Source organism: Melanerpes formicivorus, unplaced genomic scaffold, assembly GCF_026170545.1.
Source record: "Melanerpes formicivorus ecotype bairdi unplaced genomic scaffold, bMelFor1.0.p_v2 SCAF_38, whole genome shotgun sequence".
Taxonomy (NCBI): Eukaryota; Metazoa; Chordata; class Aves; order Piciformes; family Picidae; genus Melanerpes; species Melanerpes formicivorus.
The window spans coordinates 65,972-72,971 of NW_027142390.1; the positions used below are offsets into that span (position 1 = coordinate 65,972).

General features: G+C 51.2%; 1 long non-coding RNA gene across 1 annotated transcript; it reads right to left on the minus strand.

Moving 5' to 3' along the window:
* Positions 1-1,527: 1,527 nt before the first annotated feature.
* Positions 1,528-3,508, minus strand: LOC137450797 (uncharacterized). The gene is made up of 3 exons (XR_010989647.1): positions 3,330-3,508; positions 3,049-3,205; positions 1,528-1,685 (listed from the first exon to the last, which is right to left on the minus strand). It is a non-coding gene; the product is annotated as an uncharacterized lncRNA (long non-coding RNA).
* Positions 3,509-7,000: the final 3,492 nt, after the last annotated feature.

Genomic DNA, 7,000 nt, shown 5'->3' on the forward strand with positions numbered 1-7,000 from the left:
AGAGGACATTCAGGTGCTCGTGCCTAACAGAAAAGATGTGTGAAAAGCAGGTGTTGCATCACTAACCTAATGTCCCTCTGTGACCAGGGGACCTTCATCCCAATCCCATCATGGGGTGGAAAAGATTTCCTGCTGGTCGCTGTAAGGCAGGACTTTAACGCTTTCCCTAGCAAGTTTCTCTGAAAAGAAAATGGGGAATGAGACTTGAAGGAGTAAGGAGGAGATGAAGAAGATGGACTGTAGCACAGGCCATCTCACCAGCTACAGACATTTTCCCCTGCCCATGTGCTCTGTGGACTAAGAAGAGTTCCCTTCTTTTGGCGTGAAAGCACTGGCTTCAATGAAAGAGCTGGCTCCTCCTGAAGGGCAAGTATGAATGGAGCTCTCAAAGTACCACACTTCAGAGCCTCCTACTTGCTAGCACTAAGACAACTGTTCATGTAGAACGACTGGCCACTCACTTCAACAAACCCCACAGAACTGGCTCCTATCAACTCTCCAGAAGACACTGCTGCACTAGCTTGGCTGCCTGACCGGCTCAGTTCAGGTGGCTTAGGATCTCACAGAGGGTACCACAAGAACTGAGTGCCGCAAGAAGGGGCCGCTTATTCGACCAATTTGATCAGCGGAATCCAACTTTATTGAGCATCAGACACATCTTATATACAGTCTGCTATAATTATGCCCACTTGGCAACATACTATTGGTTGCTCTCTAAAAGGTTACATCATTGTTTTCACAACTCTGTGGAATTCTTCTATCCGGTCTAATTGCTCTCTTCCCCAGATCTCGTCTCCTCCTTATCTTGCTTGCCTCCCATCTCAGAGGCAGCTGGACTTCAGCATACCAAGCAATCAGCACTTTCTCACATCTCTTACTCCGCCACTATATTATCACAGAGAATTCTTCAAGGCCTGAATTGCACAGGCGTTCCTGGCACCCAAGGCCCCTCTTGCTCAAAACAATCCTCAACAACTGAGGGGACTGCAATCTTTGCAGCTTCAACTTTCCTTCTCTGCTACTTCTTTTTTCAGATGGATTTTTTTTCAAAGGGACTGCTGGACAGCAGAACAGGATGGATGGCTGGGCCCCAAGAGCAGTGGGGAACAGAGTTAAACCCAGCTGGTGGCTGGCCCGGCAGAAGTGGTGTTCCCCAGCACAGAGAGGTGAGAGAGTGTCCCCAGAGAAGGGCCACAAAGCTGGTGAAGGGTCTGGATAACAAGTCTTATGAGGAGTGGCTGAAGGAACTGGGACTGTTTAATCTGCAGAAGAGGAAGCTGAGGGAATTAAGGTGTGGTCTGGCTTCAGCTCTCAACTAGTTCCACGTTGAACAAGAACAGCTTGTACTCACAGAAGGCACTGGCTGCTTGGGTTCAAGGTTCCTGTAGAGCTCAGGCTATCTCTCTTCTTTAGTGAGGTCATTCTCTCACCTAGGCAGAGAGAAGAAAATGCAGCTATAAAATTAGACCACTGGAATCGTGAGACTCGTTCTGTGTGCGACTCCAGGAGAATCCAAACCTAACCTTGGAGCTGCCCTTAAGAGCTCCTCTTTGGAAAACTCTCGCTGCCGGGCCCCACAAACCCCACACCCTCTGTCAGCAAACCGGATGTACGAGCTGAAGAGTGTCAACAGAAACCGTACGTGGACAGCTCAGGAAAATCCTGCCAGTCCCAGCACACCAGACCTGGAATGATCAAAGAAAGTCTGTTAACAACTGTCTGTGTGTCTGCTCATAGCTTGAGGAGTAACAGAGCAGGAACAATTCTCAAAAGGTTTTCACTGCATTCCTAGGGCACTTGAAGGATTGCCCTGGCTGTAGTTAATACCTAGAAATTCCTATCAAAATCTTTGCAGCACAGCAAGGAAACTAAAACAACCAACAAAGCACAGACTGCTTTATATTATCAAGCAGGAACTTGAAATCCTACAGGAATGGTGGGGTTTTTATGACAAATTGTGATGAATATACTGGTGATCTATGTTTAAAATTATAAGACTTAGAGTGCCCTGGGATTAAGGGTCAGGATCTTGTGAGGCCTGTTTTGAGAGCAAAGGGAAAGAAACATATCTTGCAGACTTGCAAGGATACTGTCTGGTTAGTTGGAGACATCACGGCTGAGGCGGAGCTTATCTTAAAGATAAACATTCAGACCTAGGAATTTGTTTTCTTCAGATAAGAAGCCTGCAAAATTGCGCACGTGAGAAAATTGATACATTGACCCTTACCACCCAAATGTGGGGAGAAGGGATTTGACCGCCTACTCTAAGACTCATTATCACATGCCTGCCTTCTGTTTAGCATAAGTTTGCTTATGTAGATGATGTAACTATAGAAGATGAAGAAAACTATTGTAAGGCTGCTATGGAGGTGGAGTTTTGTCCCCTCTCAAGCCCAGCGCGCTGCTTTGCTTGCCTTTTATTGCACTTTATTCCCTTTTTATGATCTTTTAGTGCCAATAAAACTGTTACCAAAAACTTCTACCTGGAGTCATCTATAACGCAAATTATTCCTGTTCTTTTTTCCTTCTTTTGGTGTCGTACCACCTAGTACACATTCACCACCTAACCAAACGTCACAGTTGTGATTCAAAGCCAAGCAAGACAAAGTGTATCGAGGGAAAGAAAAGAGAGAGAAAGCTAAAGAGTTCTCCTCCTCTTCACTTTTCCCCTTGAGAGATCCAACACTACAGGAAGGCAGGCCTGAATTTCATGAGCTCTGGGATTCAGATGAGCTCAGGAAATCATTTGGTTTGCACTTCACGGCTGTACACACACAGCTGTGTTCAGCTGTAGAACGACCTCCTTGCAACATGAAATACAGGCTTCCGAAACTGGAGCGTCTGTCCCACTGAGACTTCCACGACCCTGTGTCCAAACCCTACTGACATGTCAATTCAATTGTTCACAGCTTTTACCACAGGTCACTCTTAGCACCTGAGTTTCTGAGCCTAGATGAGACATCCTGCTGTCTGGCTCTGAGTTCAGGAGAACATGCCAAGCTGCTGGCTACCTGCAGACATCACATTGCTAGGACTGAATTGGCTCACCTTTATCTTTCCAACAGGCAGCGCCTCTCTGAATGCTGGATTCACATGAGTGTGCCTAAGGCAGATGACACAAGCAGGCTCTGTGTCCGGCACAGCCCTGAGGGCACTCGCCAGCTAGCAAACAAGCATCACACAGCAGGATGTGGGGGGAAGACAACTGGAAGGGGGAAAGTGAGAAAACTCAGGGGTAGGAATAATAGTAATACCAATAATAAGAGCAATAATAACAATAGCAGAAGTCCTAAGGAGAATAAGGAATGGAAATTAAGGCTATTGCTCACCATCAGCTGAGTGAGGTCAATCCAGTCCTGGAGAGTAGTCCACCGGCCAACCTGCCCTCCAGTCTTCTGGCTGAGCATGTGACATAGCCTTGCTAAATTAGAAAATCCTTGCTGAATATGCAATGCGCTCAGTGGGAATTAAAACGTCCCTGCATTATCAACGCTGTTTGCAGCACAAACCCAAACCCACCCCGAGACACCCCCAGCTCCCACGGGAGCCTGCAGAGACCTCCCAAAGGGTCCGTCGGAGGTGCCCAGCTGCCTCTCCACGACCCTTGATCCTTTCAGATGGCCCCACCAGAACTTTACATATCCCCAGACCCTTTTAGGTGCCCCCAGACCTCCTCCGTCACCCCCAAAAGCCCTGCCGATGGCCCCAGACCACCTTCAGACGCCGGAAGGAACACACCTGGGAGTCCCGGGCCGGCAGCGACACCGGAAACCGCACTGCAAGCTCCCCGAATGCGCCAGCACCCCTTGCCCCGCCAAAGGACGGCGGTTCGCAGGCACCCTGGGGCACAGAACGGCATCATGCGCCGAATCAGGGCTCTCCGCGACCGGTCCGGCTCCAAAGCTGCTCTGCGCGGCGCCCGCCCCCCCAGCCAGAAAAGCGGGGCGCAGCCCGCGAGGAGGGCGCGTGCGCGGGACCAGACCCGCTGCGGCGCAGGCGCCGTATCCATAGCGACCACCGGGACGCTGCCCCCCTGGCGCGAGCAGAGCCGGGCTAGGGCGCAGGCGCCGTATCCATAGCGACCACCGGGACGCTGCCCCCCTGGCGCGAGCAGAGCCGGGCTAGGGCGCAGGTGCTGGATCCATAGCGACGCTCGAGTCAAGCTCTCCGCTCACCGCTCTTCCCCTAAGAATTTTCGAGCATTCAGCGCAGTTAGGCTGCAGAAATTAGCTCCCCCGGGGCGGCACACGCCGCGGCACGGCTGCACTGCCGGCCATTACACACCGGGTGGCAGCATTGAGATCCCCCGGGGTGGCACACACCGCGGCACGGCAGCACTGGCCTTAGAGACAAAGCTGTCTTTGATCTGGGTACCAGCTGCAGCTCTCAGCAGTGCCTAGCTGCAGAGCAATGGCCTGCACCTTCATCCTGATCCAGGTGGAGAGAGAACTGCCAGGAACACAGCTTCTCTGCTCCGGTTGCAGCATCCCCAGGGGCCAAGCGCAGCCTTGCTGTTAGTGAGGAACACAGCCCCTGTGAGAAGCTTCTGGGGTCAGGGGACAAACAAGGGGTTTTCCACACTGGAAACAAGGGAAGTCTCTTTGCCACCCCCTTTGCCACCACCCCTAACCCTAACCCCCTAACCCCAACCCCCTAACCCTACGTCTGCCGGCCCCTGCACCCTCACCCTGGTGCTGTCCACGACGCAAACCCTAAACCCCCTGACCACCACACTATCGTTAACCCCGACCCCAAATGCAATCCTCACCTGGACCCTAAGTTGCCCATCCGCCCCTTTGCCCATCCGCCCCTTGCCCTAATCTCCACCTGAATAATCTCTCCTCCCTACCTCCATACTCACAAATGCTATTACTGGGCATTTAGAAAGCTTTAGCTAGCACCCCTGTCCTTCTCCTCACTTACCTGCAAAGGCTTCTAGCATGTAAAACCAAATTGCACATACTACAACACACAGTTTAGAAATATGCCATGTTCTTCCCTTAGGCAGGGGACCTTCCTTCATTTGTTTTCAGAAGGATGTTGCTACTTCCTTGCCCTGCTTTTGTTTCTTAGTTTATTAGTACTAGAAACCATATACGCATCCTACACCAAACCACAATGAAGTGCAACAAGCACTAATGCTGCAGATTCCGTGACTGGCCGTGCTCCCATTGACACCTTTCGCTTCGTCCGTCTCTGGCCACGCTCCTCAAGAAGACGTGGAACCGCAGATCGGGACTCCCGCTCGCTTCGTAGGTATTATCTACGTCTCAGTCTTGCACACGCTCCCACTGACATCTTTCGCTTCGTCCGTCTCTGGCCACGCTCCTCACGAAGACGTGGAACTGCAGATCGGGACTCCCGCTCACTTTGTAGCTATTTTCTATGTCTCAGTCTTGCACACGCTCCCATTGACAACTTTCGCTTCGTCCATCTCTGGCCACGCTCCTCGCAAAGACGTGGAACCGCATATCGGGACTCCCGCTCGCTTCGTAGCTACTTTCTACGTCTCTGCCGTGCCTGCTCTCACCCACACGCTCAAACATCAACAGGGTGTCAAACATAGGAGGAACCTCCCCTGCCTCCACACAAGCCATCCTACAATTCATTACATCCCTAAGGGACACAGAGTTCGGCAGCCCCACAGTTTGTTAGCTTACAGCGTTCGGCAGCCCCACAGTGAGTTTACAGCTTTCGGCAGCAACACAGTTTGTTACCGCTGTGCATGGGAAGGAGCTCAGACAGCCTCTGTTCGGAAGGCTTTCCAGTCTAATAAAAGAAAGAAAAACAGACACGCCCAAATCAGTAAATATTTAATAACCCTACAACACACGCAAAGGAAAAAGCACTCCTTGTGTATGACACGGACGCGCTGTAAGCTTACGTATTCCAGAACCCCGTGTAGCTCATTTCAAAGCCTCTTTTCAGACACATGAATACCACACTTCTACACCTCGTTAAACAAGAGAGCTAGGGAGTTGGAGGAGAGGGGTCAGGGTGAGCTGGCCTCCTAGGGGTCTTAATCCCCTCCAAGACCATGCAGGCATTTCAAACATTCCAGGTTGATACAGAAGAACCCCAGAGAGCAGCAGAGGCATGGACTTACCTGGAGGGGAACCCAAGGACATCAAAAAAGCTGAGCAAAGAGCCAACCTTGGCAGAGCTTGGCACCACCAAGCCCCACCGAGCCCGGTCTAAAGTAGCCAGGCTTGACGGAGCCACCATCCTTCTAGGGAAAGAAAATTGTCTCTCTTTCCTGACCGGTCCTACACATACAATTACTAGCCACACGCCCGTTGACAACTTTCGCTTCGTCTGTCTCTGGCCACGCTCCTCGCGAAGACGTGGAACCACAGATCGGGACTCCCGCTCGCTTCGTAGCTATTTTCTACGTCTCAGTCGTGCCCGCTCTCACCCGCACGCTCAAAGCATCAACAGGGTGTCAACCATAGCAGGAACCTCCCCTGCCTCCACACAAGCCATCCTACAATTCATTACGTCCCTAAGGGACACAGGGTTTAGGACCAACACAGTCAGTTTACAAGGTTCAGCGGCAACACTGTCAGTTCACAGGGTTCAACAGCAACACCATGAGTTTACAGGGTTCAACAGCAACACCATGAGTTTACAGGTTTCAGCAGCAACACAGACCGTTTACAGAGTTCAGCGGCAACACTTTCACTTTACAGAGTACAACGGCAACACAGTCTGTTTACAGAGTTCACCAGCGACACAGTCTGTTTACAGAGTTCACCGGCGACACTATCAGTTTACAGAGTTCACCGGCGACACTGTCAGTTTACAGAGTTCACCGGCGACACTGTCAGTTTACAGAGTTCACCGGCGACACAGTCCACTTAGAGTTTGGCAGCAACTCAGTCCGCTTACAGAGTTCAACAGCAACGCTGTCCGCTTACAGAGTTCGGCAGCAACACTTTCAGCTTACAGAGTTCGGCAGCAACACAGTAGACTTACAGAGTTCGGTGGCAGCACAGTCCGC